This window comes from Oxyura jamaicensis, chromosome 4, assembly GCF_011077185.1.
Source record: "Oxyura jamaicensis isolate SHBP4307 breed ruddy duck chromosome 4, BPBGC_Ojam_1.0, whole genome shotgun sequence".
In the NCBI taxonomy this organism is placed as follows: domain Eukaryota; kingdom Metazoa; phylum Chordata; class Aves; order Anseriformes; family Anatidae; genus Oxyura; species Oxyura jamaicensis.
Window position 1 is genome coordinate 57,641,154 of NC_048896.1, and position 26,373 is coordinate 57,667,526.

The 26,373-nt window shown below is 33.6% G+C and overlaps 1 long non-coding RNA gene across 1 annotated transcript in view; it reads left to right on the plus strand.

The window, feature by feature from the left end:
* LOC118165406 overlaps window positions 1-25,760 on the plus strand; it is a 28,576-nt gene extending 2,816 nt beyond the window's left edge. Inside the window, exons 3-4 of the long non-coding RNA XR_004750032.1 lie at window positions 23,370-23,432; window positions 24,615-25,760. This is a non-coding gene — a long non-coding RNA (uncharacterized LOC118165406). The remainder of the gene's footprint in view (window positions 1-23,369; window positions 23,433-24,614) is intronic.
* The last annotated feature ends 613 nt before the right edge of the window (window positions 25,761-26,373 follow it).

Below are 26,373 nucleotides of genomic sequence, written 5' to 3' on the forward strand. Positions count from 1 at the left end.
TAAAAAAAAAAAAAAAAAAAAAAAAAAAAAAAAGTTAAAGAATGGAATAAATATATCTGAATAGCTATTGTAGCTATTGTAAAACTATTCAAATTCAAGCATCTCTAAACTTCACTGCATATGGAGAATGTAGTACACAGATGACAACACTATTATGGAAACATGAACATCTGAAGATTGGCTTTATTAATAAAACATTCTGACACCAAGCACCTGAATACATTTTAACATACTTACATACTTTATCAGTTGTCCAAGAAAAGCAATGAATCTGGAGAAAGTAAGATGATGTCACTTTTTTTTTTTTTTTTTTTTTTTTTAATAATGGACAAATACTTCAGGGAATATGTTTCTATTTCCTTTCTGATTATGACCAAGTTCTGCAAAACTGTACAGAATGAAATGAGCTATTGAAGGGTATACAAAATTATAGCTGAGGTCAGTGAGGACATTGCCTTGAATGTAAGCTCTCTAATGTTACAAATAACGAATCATAATCTATAAAATCTTGGGCTGAGTTTTTCTTTGGAGTTGGTCAGTAACATTGTTGCTGTTGAATAATGCTGACTATAAGCAGTTTAGGAAATGCAAAAGAAACAAATCTTTAGCACTTGTAAGAAGGGTAAAAACAATTAAAAAAATAAAAGTAAGTTGCATTAATTCAAGGAATAATCACTGGATAATCAGTGATTTTAAAGAGGTTTACAGTAGTTCATAAAACCTTGTTAAAGCAAGTGTCTAGAAAATATGCTGTATATAATTATTAATATTAATATAACATGAATACATTGAATAGCATTACCTGTGGGCTGATGATAATAGAGGGCACTTAATTAACCCATTCGTTAATCAGGATGGAATGTTCACAATTCTGGGCTTGCTTTTATAGAAAGATATAAAGGTGCTTCAGATAAATGTTAGGTTATCTTGGGTAAAATATGTCTATCTGAGTAAATATGAAGACATTAGAATGACAAAACTTTGAGAAATATTGGTAAGATATTTTAAATTTCAGAACTAAAGAAAAAAACATTGAATCTGTACAAATATTGGAGAAAAAAGAGGCACGAGAGTGAGATTGGGATAGTGAATTATAGAAACATTTTCATTTGTAACGTTCCTCTTCTGCATTTTCCATATTTAGCAAGGATGTTGACCTCATTGCTGTCAGAAAAATTATTTCATGTAGGAGGTACCTACAGGATCCAGAAACCAATCCAGGGAAAGACCATGATCTACACAGTTTCCTAATTCCTGTTTCCAGCTGCCTTCATTGTGGAAAAAGAGTGAGTATATACAAACAAATGTCAAATAAACCAGTATTAATTTGGATATCTGTATGGTGTTGCATCAGTATCTCAGGTTGCTGTTATACTTGGAAATTATATGGGTCTCTAAAACTATATGGGCTCCCTTTTGGTGGAGCATGCCTACTGCTTTTGTGATGTGATTTCAGTATTAAAATTAATATGGTTAATATTAAAATATTTGTGGAATCCAAGTTGATCTGTAATGTAGTCTTAGTTTTCTGTTGTCAATTACAAACAAAAAGGAAAAAAAAATAATCCTACTACTTAATGGCTTCTATCAAGTTTGTCCATCTTCCATGGACAAACTAACTGTTGGAATCTAAGTTCCTGTGGGTTTTTGCTTCATGACTGAACCCTCTTGTATTTAATATGTTATGAAATCCAAGTGAAAGTTTCCTCCCTGATAAAAATTAATTAAATAAATATGATTTATCTCCTTTTGGTAGCTCAATTCCTTCAAAGGAGAAGCCAGAGAAAATACTTTCGTTTTGTTCCACACAGTAACTGACAACTTTTGAAAACTAAGATTTCTCTCAGATTAGAATTAAGTGTAACAGTGACTTCAGAACTGATAAGGAAGTGAGGATAAACTGATTTCCATCTGAGAAGTGTGATAAAATGTTTTATAACCTGGCCTACTGTTTAATTTCTTGCATGTGCATAACTCCTGTTGATTTCAAAACCTCGAAATGGCCTAGGGGATTATCTTCCTTATCTCCAAATTTAAATTTACTGTAGGAGATGAAAAATGGCATTTCATTGCAAACACTCAGCAAAACATGGGAAAGTAATTTTACTTTAATAAGCCAATTATTTTCCTATTAATTAAATATATATTGATTGTTGCATGAACAATTATTGAGTTTAGCAAGTATGAAAGAGATTAATGTACTTTTAATCTAATTAGTTAAGAATTGCAGGGGCAATACAAATACATGATTAAAGGGTAGTATACTTGTGAGAAAGTTAGAAGTATTTATTCATAAGAAAAAAAATGGATGAGTACATATTGTAGGATTTACATTAGAATTTACATTAGAATTTGGGGAAGAAACAGCTTTAGAAATCTGCTAGTTTACCATCTCTCCCAGTGCCTAAAGATTATATTTACATGTGTGAAGGAGAAAATGATGGGATATGTACCAGTCACACTTATAGACATTAATAGTCTGTTTACTAATGTCAATAAATAAACATCTGTTTCCTTACCATCAAAGGACTGGAAACCTGCTAAAAATAAAAACAAAAATGCTGCACGTAGAGTAGAGATGAGGGAGAAATTCATAAAGAACAAATGCTCTCTTTAAAATATTGTGTTCCCCCTCCCCCACCCCCCCGCAGAGTAGGGTCTGTGTAGCAAAAGAAAGCACAGGGCAGCTAGGATCTTTTCTGCTAGAGGATATGGATGTGTAAAACTTTTGGATAAATCAGGGCACTGAGAATGTGTGTGGATGAGAGGGATGAGTGGTGCAGGCTGACCAAGTATGAATAGCCCTTTCTGCCTGTACATAGCGCACACAGCACTCATGAAAAAGCTTACAGTGTAATTGTTATGTAATTGTTAAATGATATATAATTGGAATGGTTTCACTGAAACAGATGACTGATTTTATAAAGGGATTTTTAAGGAGATTAACCACAAATTTAAATAATCCTGGGCACTATTTTATAGCTCTATCGGACAGATGAAGTTTGTGGGTCATTTTGAGGCACTTGCTACCTAAGCAAGCAAGTAATGTGTTTAATTCTGTTTTCATTAATGAGAAAGGGACTGTTGAGATGTGTCCCATAAAATGGTCAGAGAAATCTGGTGAAGAATTGTGTTTAAAGCAAAACAAAATCAATTGAAGAGAGAATGAACTAATTGTGTTGCTGCAAGATTATGATCAGAAGAGACTTGAAATGTTAGGTAGTTCAGAAAAACTGTAATTAAGCAGGTGTAGTCAGACAGAATTACCATTGTAATATACATATTTTTTTCACTGAAAGTTTTCATTTATTTGTCTAGCTGTTACGCACAATGAAAATAGAGGTGTAGAAGTAAAAAGAATATTAGAAAGGAATTCTTAGAAATTTTGAGCATCTTAATGAAAGAACAAGGACATTTCCAGATGAATTTAAAAGAAAAAGTGTCTTTGTGAGAGATAAAATATAATTGATAAAAATAAAAGAGTGATTGCATCTGAATCCTTGGGAAAATTTCTTCAGGTTGTTTTAAAGCCAATAACAATTCATACAGCTTCTCAAAATGTGTCATAGAAATTCAGTATACCTAATGGTAACTGTCTTTCAGAATATATAACAGGAAAATGACTTGTCCAAGGTCAAAGGGGATCAACAGTTTCAGTGTGGATCAAATCCTATGAACTCTTGTTTTAGTTCTTTGCTTTTGTTACCAAGCTGTTTTCTGTTTCTTTAGCTATGACAATTTAAAGCCAGTCAAATACTTGTGCATATTTCATCTTTTCTTCTATAACATCTTCAAGCTTATTTATTTTGTAAAATAGAATGAAACAACCTCTCTCTCAATTTTTTTGATTTCACTCTCCTTCAAGCACATCCTGATTCCAGGTCATGGACTTGTAGATTATCTTGCCCATGCTTTTCTTTCCATTCACAGTTTGATGCTGTGAGGGTACAGGGAATTAGCAGGCTTCTGCAGCAGCTGTTTCATCCACTGAAGACACAGACTGTGCATTACTGGCTTTTAGAGTGAGAAACCAAGTAGTGCCCTTTGACCTATTGCTCATGTGTCAGTAAAAGAAGCTGAAACAGCTGTTTCTCAGAGGACAGCAAATGTATCAACAAAACACTTTTTTGAGAGAGCTACATTGCACACATCTAGGCTCTGTACCTAGATGTGGCAAATGAAGGCTATTTTGGGTTGACAAATATATAATAACTCAAGTAGAGGTTTGTAAAAAGCAAAGTTTGTTCTGCACGTCTTGAATCTTTTCAATGTTTTGGGCCTAGGAAAAGCTGTGATTATTTTAGGTCAAGAAGACAAGATTTGCAATGTTTTCTCTTGCAGGCAGACTTTCAGAAGGATTTTAGGATCCCTCCATTGTAAGACTGTCCTGAAACACTCCTTTCTATGTTTCTCTTTTCTGTCCATGCTTCTTTGTTTATTGAACTAAATTAACTGTTTAAAAATTGTCATCAGTGTGTATTTCTGCAAGTCTTATGGGTACAAATGGTGAATGGTGGGCATGCACTGAAACTTGGCACATGAAAATTCTTACACTTGCATACTTAGTTATTAGTAGTCACACCAAGATGAACAGGAAGTATTGCCATCCAAAAAGCTGCCTTTGTTTTTAATACTATTTTTATATTCCTATCAATAGCTGGGATATTTCTTGTGTAAGTCAGAGATCTGTTGCCATTAGTTTCCTTTCTTATTTGATTACATTCGCTTTTGGCCATCAGAGTCCTGGACATATACCTACTCCTAAAAAGAGCTATACTTAAAGGATGAGAAACCCTGAAACCAATTAGTTCAACATTAAAAATGTGTGTATTTGTAGGAAAATGAATGAGTAAGATGGATTTCTAGAGAAACTGTTACATCCTAATCATACTGCAAAGTATTATCACTTATGCAAGAACTATTAACAATTCAATGCTATGTACTCATGGTCTATTTCAATGAAAAACAAGAAGTAGTGTGACTGTCTGACAAATACTTCAATGATGGAAATAATATTTGATTCTCTCGGCATGCCTTTGAATAACTGTTTTAAACAAATCACTTCAAACTTAAATGATTTTTTGTTACTACTTAAGGATTCTGCAAAAATCCAGATTCAATTTTTGGATCACATTTAAATGCAGAATCTCTTAAATCAATTCAAATTTGTAGATATGAACAGACTATTTGATTTATGTGTGTTTTTGCAGACACTTTTTAATCTCTGAATTTTTAATACTTTATAAGGTGTGCATTTAACAATGAAAGTATCTTGTAAGGAGATATAAGGTGTTTTTTAAACATATAGTTAGTAAACAGCGGTAACAAGGAAATGTATTTCCATTTCCCTTTTCCTATTAGCATGGTACAATATTGTAAACCAAAGTCATTTTATCCTGTAGTACTGACTATCAAAAACTACAAGAATTCAGTTTGTTTCAGCTGGGAGTTATTATAAATCAGCTACTGTTAAATGCAATAGCTTAACCTTTTTGAAAATCTTATTTGTACTCCCCAGAGCCTGTGGTGCCAATTTAGAGTAATTGTTGAACAACAACCATGCATATTTTCAAGCGAATTAAGTTCAAGCTGTACAGACTGAAACAGAATTCTTTATAAAGTGTTTGGACAACAGAAATTTTTCACTTTACTGCAATTTTTTTGTTTCAAATGGAAGGTCACGTTTCACCTGATCACTGCTGTTTCGTGGCATAAATGGTTTTGATATAGCCCATCGCCTTTCAAGACTTCTTTGGACAAAAGCTTTAAAAATTAGGAAAGCTGTCCAGAGAACAGAGCCTATTAATCCTGAGGGCTTTCTCTGGTTCAGAGAACAGCTGAATATATAGAAATTTCAAAAACACATGGAAGACCAAAACATATCTCATACTGAACAGTACCTAGCATAGCAATTCTGATCTATACTGTGCCCTGGGATCTATATAAGTGTATATCTGGGAAGAAAGAGTGAACAGGCACATGTCTGGGGTGATAGTTTTAGCTCCCCCAATTTAGACATAGCCAATGTTTGCCTATCATTTTCTTTGATATTATGGGAAGTTGCAGGATTCATTTAATATCTCAAAAAACACAATAACAATTGTATTAATTTGATAATTTTATCCCCTAGTAAAGCTATTTCAATTATGTTGTTGAATATGGTATCACGAGGCTATGGATTGTAACATACAGTTAAAGTGTGTTCTGATTCAGGGAGAAGGAGTTAAATCTTCTTTATTGACCATCAGAAATCATTGTGTGGCTCTCGTGTGGAACCATTTAGGGTTTTAGGGCAGGAATAGTGATGAAGCTGGTAAATAATGTGGGCAAAGAGCAGATGATCCTTTGAAACATGAAAGGAAGACAGAGTATATTCATATTATGAAATATGTTTGGCTGAAGTTCTTCTCATGGAATTTCATTTTGTTCCTAAAGATCCAGGTTATATTTGTGTTCTGGGTTTTATTTGTTTTTAGCAATGTGTTCAGCTATATGGAATGATTTAGTGCTATATCTTCTCCAGGAAACATTTTAGGTGAGAAACCATAAACATCAGCATTGGGTGATGTGTAGCTGCCACTACATATTTGTACTGCTTGTCTGAAGGGTATAAAATAATGACTTTTTGGTGAAAATACCTAATACAATATTGTGTGCCATGATAAGCAGTGTTAAATATGTTATTTAAAATCAAGAAAATCGATTGAGCAGAATAAAGCAGACAAAATTAATATGCATTTTGTAATAACTGAAGATGAAAGAATTTCCAGTTGAAATGGTAATAATAACATTTTAGGAATAAATAAAGAAGTAAAAAGATACATGGTTGGTGGAAATTTATGGGGTATGGAGTGTACTTTATATTAGTCAAATATAGGAATCATTATTAATTCTGTAAGACATTATTTGTCACTACATTTTATAATTTACTTTTAACTATTAGAACAAGAGAGTTATAACGTATTCTTCAGAATGATCTGTTGAAAACACAGCAGGTAGGTAACATTTCCTAAAAGTATACCTCAACTTGCAAATAAGATTTGAGTGTTCATTTCTGTACATACTGCCGTGAGAAAGAATGTATTTTCTCTTCCTGAAATGTTGTATTAGAGGTTGCTCACAGGTCATTTGAGAATGATGAAACTGGTAATTTCTTGAAATGAGTTTTTACAGTGACTGAAGGCTGTAGTCTCTTCAGCTGACTTCTGTTGCCACCAGGAGAGCAACACACATCATAGTGCAGTACACCTTTCCTGAGAGTTCATAACTACTTACCAGTTCCATTCATTCTGGAGAGGTTATGGATGATGTTTTTGAATGCTGCACGTCTGGTTCATCACAAACATTGAGTTGGAATTCTTTGTTTGGTTATGTTTTATAACAGAACTGTCAGCTGCCTTCCTATTTGCTTTTGACATGCAACATTAACATAGTTTTTGTGGTATATGTTGCCAAACAAGTAGTTTTGAAAATAGATGCTGACTGGATAGTCAGTGAAGCTAACAGATGGTCTTGTAACACATTCTTTTGCATCACTAAAAAACAAAAAATAGATTCTCTTGAGCTTTTTTTTTTTTTTTTTTTTTTTTTTTCTGTCAGCAGACTGGCTCTATGACAAACAATAGATCCTGCTGGTTGTTAGTCAATTGAAAAAATACATTGTCTGTCTCTAGAAGACAAGGAGAAAGACAAATTCCTAGGAAACAGAGCTGTAGGTGATAACTGCTCTCTTAGTCTAACTCAGTGTTTCTAAAGAGAAAAATTGAAGAGCATATGCCTTCAGAACACCTATGTTATTGCAACACTATGTTGTTAATGCTTTTTTATTTGTTGTTTTGAAATAGTGATTATCCCTAATCATGGCCTGCTCATAATTGATCGTTGTCAGCTCACAGATGGCAGATGAGTTTGAAAAAATATTTATACAATTTCTGTTTGGATACATTTACGTTTTCTATACTTTATTGCCTTTTCAGCCTTCAGAAAAAGGAAATGTATTTCCTTCAGAAAGGAAATGTATACAAAACAGGATTTTTTCTTTTTAGAACCTTGGTTTCATTTACTGTTCATAGCCTGTGGCATTACCAGTTAGTTACTGTGTAAAGAACAGAACAGCAACAAATCTAGATCAGCAAAAAGAGAAGATGTGAAAATTCCTAAAATGTTTTTTTTTTTTCCTATACCAGCCTTACGAAGTGACCACGTAGTAGTAGCCTTCTATAAATGAGTGTCTGATGTAGAGAGCTTTGGGAATACTTTCTACCCATTTTTCATAGCTGTTGTAAAGCTCTTCAGTGACAAAATAGATTTGTCATCTGATGTTCTACTATGTGAAATCTTTGTGAAATAAACCTGTCCAGTTACTTAAGTGTGCTCAGTCTTGAATTGAAGTTTACCAAGTCTAAGTTTCTCGGTTACATAGTCAATCACTTAACTATGGCTTGAGGAGTGCAAAATATAGGCTTTTACTTTTGTATGTTTCTACTTTAGATAGAAAAAAAAAAAAAAAAGAAACTTTTTCTGCTCTTATTAAATACTGTAAAAGAAGTTACAGACTTGGATTAAAAACAAACAACAACAATGTCAAATTTAAACTCATTGGAGATCAATTCTCTATCCCAAAATGTGGACACCACCATTGACTCTGAGAATGGGATAGAGACTTTAATAAGGAGGATAATCTATATACCCAAACTCTGATCCTAAGGAGACGGATGACTTTCAGTTGATTAAAACATCCATTTGTTGATGTTACTAGGTTGTTAAAGATGCCTTTCACTAAAGTAAAAGTGCTTTTAAAAAGCACTATTTTAACAAGCCCACCCTATTTATTTATGTAGTCTTGGTCAGTGAGCTTCTTCCATGTATCAGCATAAATTGACAGAATCAAGTGCAACGCACGGCAAGATGTCTGTATTGATTGACAGACTCAGCCTGAGAAGCTATTATGAGCATGCAGTGAATTTCCTTTGCAGTAACTGATTGGCATCTTTGCAGCCATAAGCAGCTTGATGAGGGCTAATATGGGGAAGGAAGAGGTTCCAGCATGTCCTTGATGATATAGGTCTAGAATCTATTGATTTTGAAATGGAAATGACAATGACAATGTGTTGTACGTGTACTATGTACAGCAGATAAGGGAGCTACATTCTCCCACCTTCTGTGTGGAAGATTCAAGTCTCCTCATTATTTTGCTATTCATTCCCTGCAGGTTTCTTATTCTGTTCTGGGAACAAATTTTGATAGTGAAACAGATGTCAATTCAAGAGAAAGAAATCAACTTTCATGTTGTAACAGAGACAAACATTCAGAATGTAATGCTTGTAGTAGAGATATAAACATACACATGATTTTCTGGTAGAGAAGATGTTGCAAAAAAAAAAAAAAAAAAAGAAAGCTAGAAAGCTGCATCTAACTATCAATGTGGTTTATTTTGTTTTAAGAAAAGGAAAAAATATTTAAGCCCTTAGTTCTGATTTTTTCAAATTATTATTTTATTTTTTACTTTGATATTGCTTCTCATTCTTCAAATTATTTTTTTCTTTTAGTTAAAGAGAAAATTCAAGACCAAAACAAAATAGAGCATATGAGTTTTTCAAAATATTTTTCCAATAATAAAATATTTTTTCTTGCATTCCAAATTGAAAACAAACAAAAAATAACTGTCTAGAAACCTTTAAATCTACAGTAAACCATTTTTTAAAAATGTATTTGTAGTAATAACATAATAGATTTTGCAATCTCTCCATTAAAAAGGGAAAAAAAAATAAACAAAGACCTTGCATTTTTAAGAGCTTGCATTTCAGAAATAGTTTTCTACGTAAATCACATCTGTATCATTCTGCATGCACTCATATAGTAGCCTTTTCAAAATTCCTTCAAAGTTAGGTTAATTTCTAAATGGCAATTCATTGTCTCAGCTTTGTAGATCTGGTCTCCTGATCAGTAGAGATGTGTGTTATTTTGTGTCACTATCCATGTTTTTCTCCTTTCTACATTTGTTCACCACGGGAATAATGAATGTCTTTGACATACTGAATGCATCCTTCTATTTCAACAAGAATTTCAGTAGTTGTTTTAAAGGAACAAAATTGTACCTTAAAATTCCATATTAACTAGGAGTCCACAAAACAAAACTTTCAAAGCTACAATTGATTCAGATCCCCTGTTTTTGACTGTGTCTCACTCATTTCTCCTTCAAGTTAAAACTTTGTTTTGGGGAAGGGGAGTGGAGGGGTGACAACCACCAGCCCTATATATAAAAATAATTTAATCTTTAATTGCTAATCAGGAAGAGGAGACTCTTGAAGGAGATATCAGTGAAGAATAAATACTGTGCAATAATAAATGCACTTAAAAATAACATTGCATAAGTGATGCAAAGAGAAAAGAAAAACATTATTAGGAGAGTAATCAAGGAGATTCATGATTGTGTTTTTTTCCTAAATATGATAAGTAATGTTAACATTCATACTGCTTTTCTTTTGATGCCACATTGAACTGAGCATAGCACTTAATACATTGTACAAAATATATACCATTAACCTTTTTCCCTTGATAGAAAACCAAAATGATCCTTAGCCTCCTCATAACCTCTGCCAAATTTTAGTTCTGCCACAGAAGCTTGCATTTCATAGGCTTGGCCCCATTTCAGATAATTGACCCTAAAGAACTTTCCTCAGAGTCTAATTTACTTAAGAACTTTCTACCATAGGTTTTGTGAAAAACTTAAGGATCAATACTCACATGACTCATTTTTCCAGAATCTCTGAATACTGTAACCTTTAAAGAAGGAGATAATTCTTGTTTAAAAAAAAAAAAAAAAAAAAAAAAAAAGTGCTAGCGATAAAGATTTTATTCTTCTAAGAAGAATCATTTTTGAAACTATTAGGAAATTATACTGACATGTAATGTGAGAAAATTGAGAGAAAAGGAATAGTTCACTATATGCTGAAATTATTCCTCTGAGGAATATGACAGTTCAAAGCATCTTATACTATTCTACATACATACTCTCAGTTGTCTGAATACCATGTTAGTATCAAACTAACATCTTTTTACTCATTTTTATGTGGTGCAAATTTAACTTGTCATCTTGTACTATACTAAAAAAAGGAAATCAGGCATCTAGTCCTGCAATAACTGTTTTGTTTTTGTTTTTGTTTTTCCTTCTACAGTACTCATGAAATCCACCTGGCAAAGTCCAGCTTTACCATTCCTTCCTGTTGCACACCACCTTAATGGGGTAAAGAAGGGAGTGTTAGGGAGTTGAGATAGCTACTGCCATATCTCTTAGAACAACTTGATACATTTTTTTATTATTTAGAAAGAGCTGCAGAAGTAGTCTGGGACATCCTGCAGTGTTGCAGTTGCTTATTACTCAAAAATTAACATGACACAAATTATTTCCAGCTTTAAATATTTCTTTGGTTGGCAGTCTGGGAAACTGAAATTAGTTCTTTTTATTTTGGCTTTCACCTTCATATGGAAAGTTCTGCCACATTGGTAGTTACTGGCTTTTAAAATAGGAAAGTATTACAATCCTATTGCCAGACTTCCAATCATTTTTGCAAGATGAAGTAGACATTGTCTTATACTGAACTTTTTTGAGGATCTCCCCCTAATGTCGAGATTAATTCAGCTGGTAATGTTTCACGTGAACCTTTGCAAAGGTTAAGATTCTGATTTCAAAATAGAAGTTATAATAATTGGAACTGACCCTTTGAGTTATGTTTTGCTATTCTCATCTGCTAAGATGCAGACTTGTTTTTCAGAAAAAAAAAAAAAAAAAAAAAAGACATGCCCTTAAAATAGTCTATTTAACTCTAACACATTCTCTTCTCCCTCCTCCCCCCATAACCCACTGACTTCCCAACACTTATGGCAAACTTGAACAAAATATTGCTAGCAAAATGCACCTTTATTTTCTCACAGGTAAAAACAAAAACCAATCAATATGAACAACAACAAAAAAGAAACCATAACTTTCTGCATATAAACAAATACTGAAAGTATCTCCTCCTTATTGCTTCTTGTTGCTTAATGTCTGTCTACAATCCATTTATTCTCTCTCCATCTCAATCCATTTGTTAATCTCATTTTGTTACATCTTTCTTATTAAGAAAGTCAGAGATTGCAGTGAGATATTACTCACTGCTATATTCTCAATATCGGTATAGTGACCAACATCATGGGACTTAACCTGGCTGAATACTAAATTACTCATCAAACCTGTGCTACTAGTGAATGACTGAAAGCATATTCAGTTGCCACCTTCCAATTTTTATATCAGCTAAGGCAAAAGTCCCACAGATGACAGGCTCATTCACTATGCAGCCCTAATTCATCCCTGGAGCACTGTCTGTCCTACACAAAATGTAATTAAGTAATTAAAAATTGTATCAAAATGCATACACACAGGGGTAGAGGGAATTAAAAATGCACAGTCAGTGTTAATTCTAGCATTTCTTCATTTTTCAGTGCTTGACTTTGCAGGCTTAATGATCTTTCAACAGAGTTTTTGTATGTAACTCACTATATTTGTTAAAAAGTAAGTTGAAAGTAACTCAAAATGGCGATCATGGGGCTGGTTTGGAGGCCCATGAAGCTACTGTTTAGAGGGGTAGAAATCCTTAAATCAATGGTTCAGACCTCTTTCAATTCAGTTAACAAGGTCTATAAGCAGTAAAAGTTGTAAATTGTCACGCTTTATGAAGATCAGCCACAAGAGCTGTATTTTGCCAGGGGCTTCTTCACTACTTGCAGATATGAAATGACAGTATGTAAAAACTGTAACTTTTATTCTAGTTCTTCTGTGTTTCTGGTCTCCTCTTCCCTTTGTGCCATGTCTGGGTACACTATACTCTATTGGTCTTCTATTTCCTGAACTTCAGAGTTCCTGTTCTGTTTCTTTTTTTTTTTTTTTTTTTTTTTTTTTTAATATGTATGGTTAATAACTTTAATATTAGTAATTAGTAAATTTAATACATTTTTCCTTTGTCCTCTAATATTTTAATCTGACCATAGCTATGTGTGCCAGTGGTTCAGATCTCCTCTGACTTCAAAGTTGTGTGAAATCCTCAGATGGGGACTAAGACCTGACTTAAAATGAATGGCACAGGTGACAATCAGTACAAGAACATGTAGAAGTAGATGGCAGGAAGCTACTTAAAAAATTGGTTTTATTTCCAGAATTGATATGGCAAAGTAGAAAGTGATGAACACTTTATCACTATGAAATCTATAATCCTAATTTTGGTAAAGATAATACAGTAGAACTATAGAGACTTCAGTGAAATTCATAATCAAAGAAACACACCTACATGTATTGTGGTGGCAATATTGCAAGCATCAGTCAACAACACATGAGAGAAATTTGAACATAAGGTGAAACCATTTTTTCCTTTTTCAATAGGATTATTGTATTCCTCATATGCTAGTATAAAAAAGAGAAAATATTTATATTTCATGTCCTTCCAAATGCATTTGAATTATTTTCCTACTCTTTAATTCTGCCTTTGAAGCACAATATCTGACCTTGCTGTCCAGTAGAATTATAGTTTAAATGAAAACCCTTGCAATTTTTCATGGATCCCCACAGGCTTTCAGTTAGAACTATATGTCAGTATATAATACAAGGTGCAACTGCTGTGTAGTCCATCAGCATAGTGACATTGGAAACTGCTTTTATTTTGAAACTCTCTTTTAAATAAGTGATTACACTTGATTTAGAATCTATTGAATCACTAATTGCAAAAAATATCAGTATTGTCTTTGAAAAAATTGTAGTTTACTGTGGAGCATGATGTCTACGTGAATACGCAAGAGTATGAAACTCCTAGAGAAAGAGGTATGATTTACAGAATAACAATAAAATAAAATCTAATTGTAATAATTATGATGTCTACAAAATATTTGTGTATTTTGCCTGTCATGCACGTAGTCTAAAACATTGGAGAAGATTTTTATTTTTTTTTTGGTTAAAATAAATATTGTTTTCCCGACTTAGGGCTTCCTTTGAAATATGTAATAGCCCTCAGGGGAGACAGCACAGTATTTAAAACATGAGTCTAAGGCCTGTAGTGATGTTGAAAGGAGTAACAGACAGATGCCTCTTTGTACATTTGAGTGTAATGATGTTTAAAGGAAAATGAAATGTTTAAATGGTCCCTGGTTGTCTTTTTGACATATTAAGATCGTAGCCAGCTCTGCAGGGAGATTTAGCTGTCTATTCTGTCAGACGGAAGGCTGGGGACTATACAAAAGTTAGAAGCCACAGATGAAATTTGCTTCTTCAACTACGTGATAAATTCTGTTCACAAGAAAATTCTGCATTTCATTTTTAGTTTTAAATGTGCACTTTCTTTTCTGTACCCACCCTGCCAGACTAAGCAGATAGTCTCCCAGCTGGAGGTTGCTATCAAGGCAAAGTTCAAAACACTGATGCCAGAAATGGGCAGATGACATTAAAGATAAAACTTTGAACCTAATTCTAGAAGGGAATTTACAATCTAATGACTCCCAGGGGTAAAACTTGGGTTTAAAACCAAAACAAACACACACACGTAAATAAAAAAAAAGTCTGAGTATTTATATTTAAGAGTAAAGAAGTGAGAATTTAGACTAAAAAAGTGAGAATTATTCTTTACTGTTTCTAGGCTTGCTGTAGTGAAGGACCTAGATGTCTCCCTCCTACAAAGGGATACAAAAGCAGCACCAAACTTCCACCTTTGCATGTTATAACAACAATGCAACACTTCAAAGGTATTATAATAATGAATGTACATTTCCTTTATGTAAATTGTACATTAATTTTATGCCAATTGGCTGAACAATTAGCATGTGTCTCTGCCATGGCATTAAAAATGCGATGGCTCCTAAAACATTCATCATTTATCTGGAAATTAATAAGTTAACTTGCTCCAAATAACTTCTGGTTCAGAAAATTTGCAGGTAAGAGATGCATGTTTGGGGGTAAAACCTTGTGTTTCAACAGTGAACAGAACATATGAAAGATATTGGTTATAATTTTATATGCTTATATTTTAAGGCTAAAGAAGAGTGAGTGGGATGTTAAGTATAAAAATACAACACCTGTCTCAGAAACTGTCTCAGAAAGCCCCTAAACTGCACGTTGTGGTTGGGATAGTTCTGCTTGGAGAAATATCACTAAATCCTTGTTCTCTTATATTTTTACTCTAAGTAGCTGCTGCCAAGTTAGGTGTATACACTTTAATTTTTTGTTTCTCAAAGCCACATCAGATATGTGTATGGAACAGCACACATTAGTTTAAGTAACTAAAATAACAGAAATTTGATTTTGAAGTTAAAAGGTTTTTTTTTTTTTTTTTTTTTTTTTTTTTTTCTTCTTCTTCTTCTCTCAAAGGAATGCTACTTTAAAACTATCTACATAACCATTACTTGATGATGAGTCAATAGTCCTAAAAGAGACATAGGTCAGTATTTTTCAGTCTCTGAGAGAATATTCTGAAATTACAAATGTTTTAAATGTTTAGGTGTTTAATGTCAGGCTTTACAGAGATTTTCTTCAATTAAGAGATTACAGTTTACTTAGTGACTACAATAAAATAGTCCTCTGCAAGGGCAAAGAGAACAAATACTACTAATGAAAAACAAAGCAAAACATTGTTTTGTTATAAGAACAGCTAAGGTCAAGATCGTAGTAGTAAACTTGCCAAAAAATTTTGGTTGTTCGTCTCAACATTCAATACAGTTGCATTAACTCACAATTTATGTGTTACCTAGTCTGCTAGCTACTTCATATTTGATTCATACCATTTATATTCAACTTTTGAATTTTCAGTGTTTTATACAGAAAAAGTTTGACGAGCACTATAAGAGCAAATCTGTTAGAAAAATCTTTGAATGGTTTCTGTTAGCTCCAAGTGTCAGCTGAGCATTACCTACCTTTGCATTTTTTGTTGTGCATAGGCTAAACTGACTGTGAAGTGAGATTTTTCTTCTTAATGATAAGACAGGTTAAATAGTGACTGTTCTAGAATAGTTACAATCTTTAGCTTGTTGGCAAGTAGAGGCTCCAGTTTTGCCTGTAAATGAAAGGAACTAGTGTTTGCCAATTAAATCAAGCAGCTGTTTTGCAGACGCTATTGCTAATAGCTATCAACTGAAGTCAAAACTGTTACTCTGGATTGTTTAATGAACTGCTTTTTAATACATAGTGAAGGCTAACCTCTGTATCTCAATTTGTTGAGCAAGCAGAGAGCGTTACTTAAAGGCAAATCACCATTCAAACTTTCTATAGCATCACAAGAAGAGCCTGTGCCAATGAAGCACAAGACCTTTAGACTTTCTTTCTTTACATTATAAGAACTTGTAAGAATCATGGAGAGAGTAGTGCTATTTAAATTGTTTTTGACCATGCATGACAAACACCAGCATTCTGATGCTATACAGTGGGGGTATTTTTCTCTCTAAGAAGGTATTTTATGCATGTTATGTAAAATGGCAGCTTGTATTCTTCTGAGTTAACTGCACAATATTCATGATAAAACCAAAATCCATGTGTATATATGGATATGTCAAAGCATGATTTCTGGTATTGTTTCTCCATTGTAGAGAAAGCCTTCTCTAAGTCAGCTCTTCTCTGAGAGTAAGCATAAAGAAATTGAACACCAAAGCTATCTCTGCATCAAGCACTAGAAATAACTGTTTCAGTGCTCTGCAAAAGCGTTTTTTGCATAGTTGTACATTATAGGAAATTCAGCTCACTTAATACTGCTGTTTCTATTAATCTTTTTGCTTCTCAGATAGTGGCTCTTTACAATCCAAGTAAATTGGGTTAAAATGAGTCTAGGTCTTCCAAACCTAGATATTGATAGTAAGTATCTTTGTTACTCAGTAATATGTATGTCCACAGATATTACTTTTCTAGTTGCAACTGTAGAACTTCTGCAACATCTAAACATGCTGAATGGGACTATTCTATCTTACTAAGCTTTGACTGTTCAGAAAAAGAAGGTATCTCAACAATGAGGTAAAAATAATTTTATATTTTGAATCATAAACATTCAGGGAAACAGGAGATAGAGCTTCAACACAAAAAGGAAGTATATGGAAGGTGAAAGAAGGGAGGGGTTACCCAAGAGGTAACTGTCTGGACATGCAAGAATGGAGCTAGGAAAACCAAAGTTCTGCTAGTCTTGAAACTGTATATTAGTTGCTCAATGTGATAGGTGACTTGGTTATAAAGGACATATAAAGAAGTTGTGCTATGAGGAGAACCTGCAGGAATACGGCTTGTTCAGCCTGGGGAAGATAGGGCCCAAGAGCTGATTTCCATGCAGTCCTATCAGGTAGTTGTAGAAAAAAACAAGAAGATGAAGCCAGGCCCTTCTCAGAGGTGCACAATGAACATAATCTGTATGTTTTGAAAGTTTTGAAGAAGACACAAAGGGTGTTTGTGGTTTGTGTGTTTGTATTCTCATTTTTTATTTTATTTTTTTCCCCAAGACTCCTGTCAAACCCAGGAACATGTGGCTCAAAACACTGTTGAATGCCCATCCTTGGAGATATTCAGAACTTGAGTAGTTATGGTCTTGAGCAACCTGGGAACAAAAGAGATTACTTAAATGACCTTTGGAGATCCCTTCCAACATGAATTCCATTTTTGTGACTATAATGTGGACTTGCTAAATCCTCTTAGAGTTATGGAGATTCTTTTTAGTGACTTCTATTTGTAATCAAAATTGTCCTGTGAAGTGATTCAAAAAGAATGCAAGTGAAAAAGCTCTGGTTATAGAGAGTAGGTGTTGGAGCATTTAGAGTTGGTTTCAGTTTTTGTCTCATACCAAGACATATTGCTTCTTCAGATATGAGTTACTAATAGTAGTACTCAAGTGTTAAGTCCGATATTTTTCTGAGTTTCAAAAGAAAATTTCTGAATCAATGAAACTTTCTACAGAGAGCATCCGTTTCCCACAGCTAATTTTTAGTTTTGAGTTTAAAAGGTCTAAATGTGTTTTTATTGATTTCCCTCCCCTCATCTTACAGATACCTGTGACATCCACTTAAACTGCAGTTAGTCTTACTTGCTATATTTCTATTGTTAAGCTTTACCTTAAAGATACAGAGTCTAGAAACGAAAGGAATTTTTTTTCTCTCTCAATTTTGAAATTCGGTCTGTCAAGCAACTGTGTACAATGAGAACAGCTTTCATTTTTTTCCTTGTTTTAATCTAGGTCTTATACATCTCTTAAATGCAGTAAAAAGTGAAAAATATAAATACTTGTAAGAATTTTCTTTCTGTATTACTAGCTGACATCTGCCCCCAAGGAAAGAGGAATTAAAAAAAAAAAAAAAAAAAAAGAAAAAGAAAAATTAAGGAAATGTCAATAAACTTGTTACAATCAGTATTCTGTGTTTTTCCTGTTGCTGTTTTGTTTTATGAGTTAATCAGATTAAAGAAATTACATTTATATGTGGATTGGGGTGGGAGGAGGTGGGAGGATTTGGAGAAATCCTCAACCCCCCTCCCCCCCCCAAAGAGATGCAAACTATTCTGACTTTACAGATGGCTGTTTTTCTTAATTATATGGATAACAGTCTAGAAACACATAATTGGTCATGCTTGACAAGTAATAGCAGTTTTTCCAAGATAAACAAATGCTCACATTTTTCATACTTAATCAGTGAGTTTATGTGCAAAAATGACCAAATGTATCATCTATTCTAAACCTCCTATGTTATTTTGTAATAAACCACCATCTGTACTTTGATTTTATGGAATCTGTGTGTGATGACCACAGAATCTGATTAAATGGCAGATGGTTTTGGGAAAGAAACTAGTTATTTATTTTTAGGTAAACTACAAAAGCTCACTTCATTAATTTAGAGATGTCCCCAAAACAAGTTTATTTTGCTTTCATCTGGTAGGTAGTGCTCTGAATACTCAGCTGTCTTATTCTTGCTTTCTAGCGTCTTCCAAGCTCAGACTTTACTGGATGGATATATTCAGCTTGTTATGCGGTGTATTTATATTTCTATGCCGTATATTTTCATACTGCTTCTATTCTGTTTATTTTATCAAGTATTTTAGTTTTATTGAATGACCTTGTCCGTTATGGTAAAAGTATTAATTTAGTTGTATGCTGAAAGCTTGGCAATTTTATCTGTTTTGCTAGTTACTAGTTTTATGGAACTTCATAACACTGGGATTTGACCCAGTGAGTAAATATGCCCAAAATAACTGCTCATTACTAGCTTTTTTTCTTTTTGGTGAATGCTTCTTCTTTCACATAAGTAGTATTTCCCGTTTTTGACATTTTGGTAATTTTTGCAGAGTACTCCTGGAAGGGGCTGTTCCTGGAGCAAGGCTTACAGTGAAGGAGGAAGCAGTATAGCTGTGTAAAAACTTTTCCACAGGGAAGAGTCTGATCCATTCTCCCTTTCCTTTTGGAAGTGCTCCGAACATGTCTCTGAGCCAAACTGGGCACATACCATGCACATCTGATTTTAATAATGTGTGATTTAAAATCATTTAACGTAGGAAGGTAGTGAGGAATATTTTATGGGATCCAAATTCTTGCCTTGTCCTATTTCTCAATAACCTCTCCATTTAGAAAAAGACTTAGACATATCAAAGGAAATAATCTGAGAGATGACCTCCTCTCTACTGTTCCCCTCACAGGTAATTCTCCCAGCTCCTGGAAAAATATAATATTTTTAGTGAAACTGGGAAGATATTCAGCAGCAAGTTCTCAGCGATTAGGAAAAACAGGCTGACCTGAAAGTCACTTATGCTAGCTTTCTACTCTTTTTTTTTTTTTTCCTTTTTTTTTTTTTTTTTCTAGCCTTTCCTACTGATCATTCTCAGTTTAACCTTCAAGGGTACCTCTATCTTAATTGCTCTCCTCAGATTGCTCCAAGCATGCTGCTTACTTCTGGCATACTTTTGATGCTTTCAGGGAAAACAGCCGATACTAGAATAGGTGTTAACAAGATTCCATGTTATTAAAACTTGTGGTCAGTGGAGAGGCCCAAAAGAGTATAGTCTTGGCCTGAATAATCATTAGAATGTAACAAGAATGTAGTTTTCTCCTCTGTCATGAGCTAATTTAAGCTGGTTCAGATAGTATAAAATGACAAGATTAGAGTAGATATTACCAGATTTAGAGCAACTTCCAGTTGGGCTGAGTTTTGAGAAGCAGTTTATTTCCAGGCTAGCATCTTCTCTTGTATCTTGTGCTGTACAGATACACTGTTTTAGTAATATTGTATATAAAAAAGTGGATAAAACTGTCATGGAAGATATTATAAAAATAGGTATGGCAGTATCTGGGGATGTTTCATTCTGTACTGGTTGTAGATATATATATAGTTATTTTTTTTTCTTTGGTTAGTTTCTAGTTTATTGCTAGAACGTAGTTGATTTAATTGGATATTTAAAGCTCCAAACAATTGGTGGGGTAGTGCCTGTTACTAAAAAATGGAAGAAATATTTATTACACTCCATAACTGCTCTAGCTCTTGAGGAGCGGCCAGTCTGAGCTGCAGGTGAGAATGTCCCCTTTTGAGTGAATGAGGGTTGAGGCACCAAGAGAAGAAATGTTCCTAGTATCTTTGTCCACCTGTGCACTTCTTTACTATTGCCCTGGGGAAAGGAGGAAAGATGCCCATTGACAGGACGAGAGTCAACGGGCACAAACTGAAGCACAGGAAATTCTGGCTGAATATGAGTGGGCACGTCTTTACTGTAAAGGTGACAGAGCATTGGATCAGGTTGCCCAGAGAGACTGTGGAGTCTCCTCTGGAAATATTCAAAACTTGCCTGGATGCTGTCCTGCGCAATGTGCTCTAGGTGATCCTGCTCAGCAGGGGGGTTGGACTACATGATCTTCAGAGGTCCCTTCCAATCTTGACATTTCTGTGATTCTGTGTGCTTAGAAAGATTTGCTTCAGGCAAATACTCAGAAAAAATAGAAATACGTCTATTTTTACTTTATGAGCTTAATAAATTTTGAGAAGTGGCTTGAATTATTTTAAAGAGAATAGGCTCTCTCCCAGAATCATGGTACCTACTGTTCCAGGTCATGCTGCAAACATAAGCTTTGTTGTGGTATTTCAACATTTTTACTTCCAATCTCAGCTTGAATCAGGGAGTATAAATGTATGCAAAATGGAAATGAGGTATTAAAAAACATATCATGGTTTGCTTGTTTGTTTGAATGTTCTTAAAATTCATTTTGGACTTCTTTCAACTTGTGCTAGAATTTGCATTACTTGTTATTACATAAAAGTATGCATTTTTCTCCTTGGCAGATATATCAAAAATATATGACACAAATATGGAATCAAATACTATAATGGAATATATAACAATATATACCCACTATATATAAATATATATATCAACAAATATTTTTATGACAAGCAATAACTATTTAGATATTAAAAAAAAATATATGTTGAACTCTCACAATGTGGAATTCAGTATTTCCCACATCAAAAGTAAAACAAAACAGCACAAGAATATATAGATGCATAGTAGGAGGACAGAAGTAAGGTGGAAGGAGAAAAATAATGTACAGATAATCTGCAATAAACATATTGTAGGCTAATTCATATGCAGAATGAATTTCATTAAATCATTGGCGCTTTCTTCATAATATATAAGGCTACTTGCAAACGATTGTAGATTTGAAATTCAAGATCTGTATATGTTGTATTCCATTAGTAACTTGAAAGGAGTTTGAGAAATGTAATGGTTACTCTTTTAAATCTTTGGGATTTGATAAATTTCTTCCAAGTGGATTAAAACCATTGAACATGATTTAGATTTTTATCAAAGCCTGGAATACTAAGGAAAATGCAAGAGGACTGAGCAAAAACACTGTTGTGTTTTTACACTGTACATTAGAAAAGCTTAAACCTGATCAACTTGATAAAGATTGAACAATTAGCTTGAATTGTGTGGTAGCCTTATGGAAATGCTCTTTTAAGATGTAATAAATAAAGAGAAATTAATGTGATTAATATCCATCACCGCTTGGAGGGGTGTTTTCTGTTTGATTTGTTTATATTTTTGATGAGATTGTAAGTGAACAGATGTAAAGGTGTTGATGTTGACTTCTGCAAATCATTTGAGTTACTCTTGCATGATATTTTGATTAAAAAATAATCAACACTATAGAAAAACAATATGCCTACATTGAGAGGTTTTTCATAGGTTTTATAATAGGAAATCTTCCTCCATCAATGTGTAGGTCCTTCAAAAATTTATTCTTAACCCAATTAAATCTATCTCATCATGAGAGTTGAGGAATGGGGGGCAGTGTATGAAAAGACTTGAAATTCAAAGGTGATTTTCCCTTGGGAGATGACACTAGAAATCAACAACTACTTAAATGCGGAAAGAAATAGTCTGGACTGAAATAGGGATGCAAGAAATAGAAAATATTGTGTGATGTAACTGAGCAACGTTAAAGATTTTAGGTTCTAATTGATATATGTTCTTAGTTGGTTAAAAACAAAAAAACAAAAACAAACAAAAAAAAAACATAATGATAATGCAAACAAAAAAAAATCCACACTGAAAATAGGAAATAAGAAAGAATAAGATGTACTCAGAAGGTAAAGAAGACATAATGGCCTTCTGGTTTTCTCATGAACTTAGAAAAAATATTAAAATATAGCTTAGAATCACATATGAAAGGTACAGTTAGAGATCAGAATAAATCAGAGTCAAAATTGTATAGAGAACACATTTCTGGAAATAAAGAAATCTTGACCCAAGTCACTTTAGATCACTTGCAGTAAGTTATATTCTGCAGTTAACAAGTGTTTGTGAGCTTGAAATGCATTTGTTTCCTTGAAAGCAACTCTAAATTTCCTGTTTGTTGTTTGATTTTTAGTTTGAAACTTTTACAAAAAGTCCTTTCTACTTATGTTGCCTGATATTTTCATCTGATGAAAATAAATAAGAGCTAAAATTTGTATGAATTCTGGTTTTGTTCCAAATAATGCACGTGAATTTGCTTCCAAGTGTAAATTAAAAAAAAAAAAAAAAAAAAGGCATTCACACTCTTTTTCCACTCATGCCATGCCATTAGTGTTTGTTTCAATCTCTTCAAGAAAGTAGGAAGAGATCCTGAGCTGAGGCCCCCACAGCACAGGAAGATGGCACAAGCCAAGGTTGTCAACTGCACAGAGGGAAGCCAGAACACCACATACATGTCTCTCAGACACCTGTGTAAAGATTTGAGCTGAAAAGAAAATCCAATAGGGTTAAATTCCTGATTTCATCATTAGCATTCAATTAAATTAACACAATCTCTCTCTCCCTTTCATTTTTTTTTTTTTTTTTAATAACTATTTTTTAAATTTTTCTACAGGGAAGATATACTACTTGGATCAGCTGTACCCTCCTTGGAACAGGGTGCAAACCACTTAATAAGGTAAGTGCACTTTTTCGTATGGAATATTTTTGTCCCTCGGAAGAATAAGTTGACTGTACAAGTATCACAGGAACTATAGGTCTGTAGTCCATAGCAGTTAATCAGTCCTTTAAACTTTTTGTTGTTTCATTAAAGAAAAGGCCAGCAGTTGCTGCCTTTTATTTCATCTAGTCGTACTCATCATACTGTTATGTTGCTATTCATAACTTTATATATTTTAAAATATATACATAATCTCTGAAGCAGTTTCTGCAAAAGCAGAAACTTCAGAGATGATGACTCCCAAACTAGCCCATTGGTTAGTGTAGAAGGAGATTTCCAAATCTTCTAAAATAGAAGATTCCCGTAAATAAATAAATAATCAAAGGATCTGATCCAAAACAAGTACATCTGTGTGCCAAAGCTCATAAACCTGCCTTAAGCAGTGGAGGATGTTATGTTTCATCATATTTTGTGGTGAATAGGGATCTTAATTCTTTTTTTTTTTTTTTTTTTCAGTGGTTTATCCATTGTGCTTTCACAAAATGGATACGTGAGTATTAATTACATGATTATATCATGCATTGCATTGCATCCATAATAGCTGCTACCTCTCATGTTTTTCTGTGAAAAGAGTTGACAGTGCAGGCTTTGTAAGTTTCTCCTGTTTTCAGGGTTGCCATATTATACTTCACATTTTCCTCACTCTGAGAAGAGTTGTTCTAGACTGCTAAGGTCTTGATATGACTATCCTTTCCTGCTGTTAATGTTCGTGTGATAGCATCCCAAATGTTATTTTCAGACTGAGAAATTTTCCTGTGTGTCTTAAAGAGACTGTGCCTAAAAACAGGAAAACAAAAAATAAAAGAAATTTTAAAAAAAGCTCACTTTTTCTTAATGTTAGAATCATAAATCACACATGCTATTTTTTCTCCCAATTCTTATTTCTGTAGAGAGTAAATAATAAAACAGTAGACATCTCTGGCAGATTTTTAGTGGTACATGTTGTCGTAGAAGTTTCACTGAGTTCACTGGAGCAATGACAGCCTACCTAGATGATGATCTGTTCCCACTAATAGAAACATGACAGGCTGCTGTAGCTGATATGCTCATTTTTTCTACCGCTGTTCACTCTGAGCAAACATGGCTTACAACAGCTTGGGTAAAAATGTTCCTTAGGTCAATTACAGCTATTTGTTATAGTGGGATTCAGCAGCTGAAGCACAGGTGTTTAGTGAGTGACATTGCAGCTCCTGGTGTTCAAGATATCCATGTCAGGATGGCCAAAATGCCACAGGGCTGACAAGAAGCCCATATCCTTCCTGCAAGTCACATAGAGCCGAGACAGAATACACTCTACAGTATCTAAAATGTTGCTTAGATTTATCTAAAAGATAATTTGGTATAAAAACCTTTCTGTTCTCATAATTTTACTACAATTTCTCTTTGTAGTAAGCTCTCTATTCTGTGAAAAATAACGAGAAAAAAAAAGCAATAGAAATGAAGGTTGAAAAATAAAATAAATAAAAATAAAATAACAGTAAAAATGAAAGAAAGAACAAAACACCAGATGAGCCAATAGACTTTGGCCTCTCCAACAAACAAAAGGTGTTCTTGAACAAAAGGTGTTCAAGATTCCAGAAAGTTAGGAATTTGAAAAAATATTTCAGGGAAAGTATTTCCTCTCTGCAAACCTGAAATGTATGCCATCACAGCCCTGCTTTCTTAGTTAATATGTAAAATTAGTTTTTGAAAAGTCAGTGGAAGACTACCATCATTTTATTATTTTGTAGAATCTGAATATAGTTTCTTGATTCAGTGCTCCTGTTACTATGCTCGGTTTCTACTGTTATGAGCAATATCAAAAAGCTGCTCACAGATCATTTAATATTTTTTTTTTTTTTTTCCCTGAGTGTTTGTTTCCCAATATATATTTTAGAGAGAATATGTCTTGGACCAAAAACTTGTCTCTGAAAGCTATCAAGTCTTGTTAAAAAAAGTTCTGAATTCTCCTAGTCAGAATATATATTCTGTCCTATATACTTATTTCTTAATACAAAGAAAAACAAATGTATCTGTTGTCTGAACCAGTCATTGTCTGAATCTGACATTGTCTTGATGATATTTTCATACATCATTTTGTACTTTCATACGTCTCTGTGCTTTCAAACATCGTCTGTACTTTCCAATTTATTTTGTGTGTTCTGGCAATTAAGGTTCAAGGTCATTCTGAAATTCTGCTTAGCATATCACAGAACTTCTGTAGTGAATAATTCCCTCTTACTACTTACATGAATTTATTTTCAAAATTGTCTTGCAAAACCTAATTCTGTTTTTATATATATATATATAAAGAAACGGGGCATTACAAATACATTTTGATACTGCATATCAAATGGCAAGTATATGTGCCTGGATTTTACGTTTATGAAAGCCGTGCTTAATAAGGTAATTTGGACAAGGATTGTTTCTTACTAATGGTTTGTGCTAGCCTAGTACAATTTGTCCTGGTCTCTGGCTTGGCTATGAAGGTGCTACTGTGATACAAATAAGTAATAATGGCATTTTAAAGCTACTTGTCTTGCTGAACTTAACCTATAACATCTCATTTCTTTAGACATAAGGCCAAGTTCTTGTGCACTAAATCAAGTCTTCCTCTCATTTGAACCTTTTTAAAATTCTACATGCAGATTGCAAGCTAAGTCATTGCAAGGGCATATCCCAGCTTTCAGGCATTTGAAGGAACACAAGGGAATAAAGGGAAGCTTGGTGATTGCCTTGATATATTTTTATTTACTGATCTCCTGTTTAGTGCACTTAATTTATGTCAGATAAATCACTTGAATTCCTTTCAAAGATCAAGTGAGGAAAATGTCATAGCATTAAGCATAAGTATCCATTTTATTCCTAAAGGTCTGGTTGTCCCTAGGTACACGCATATAGAGGGATCCTGGAGACAAGA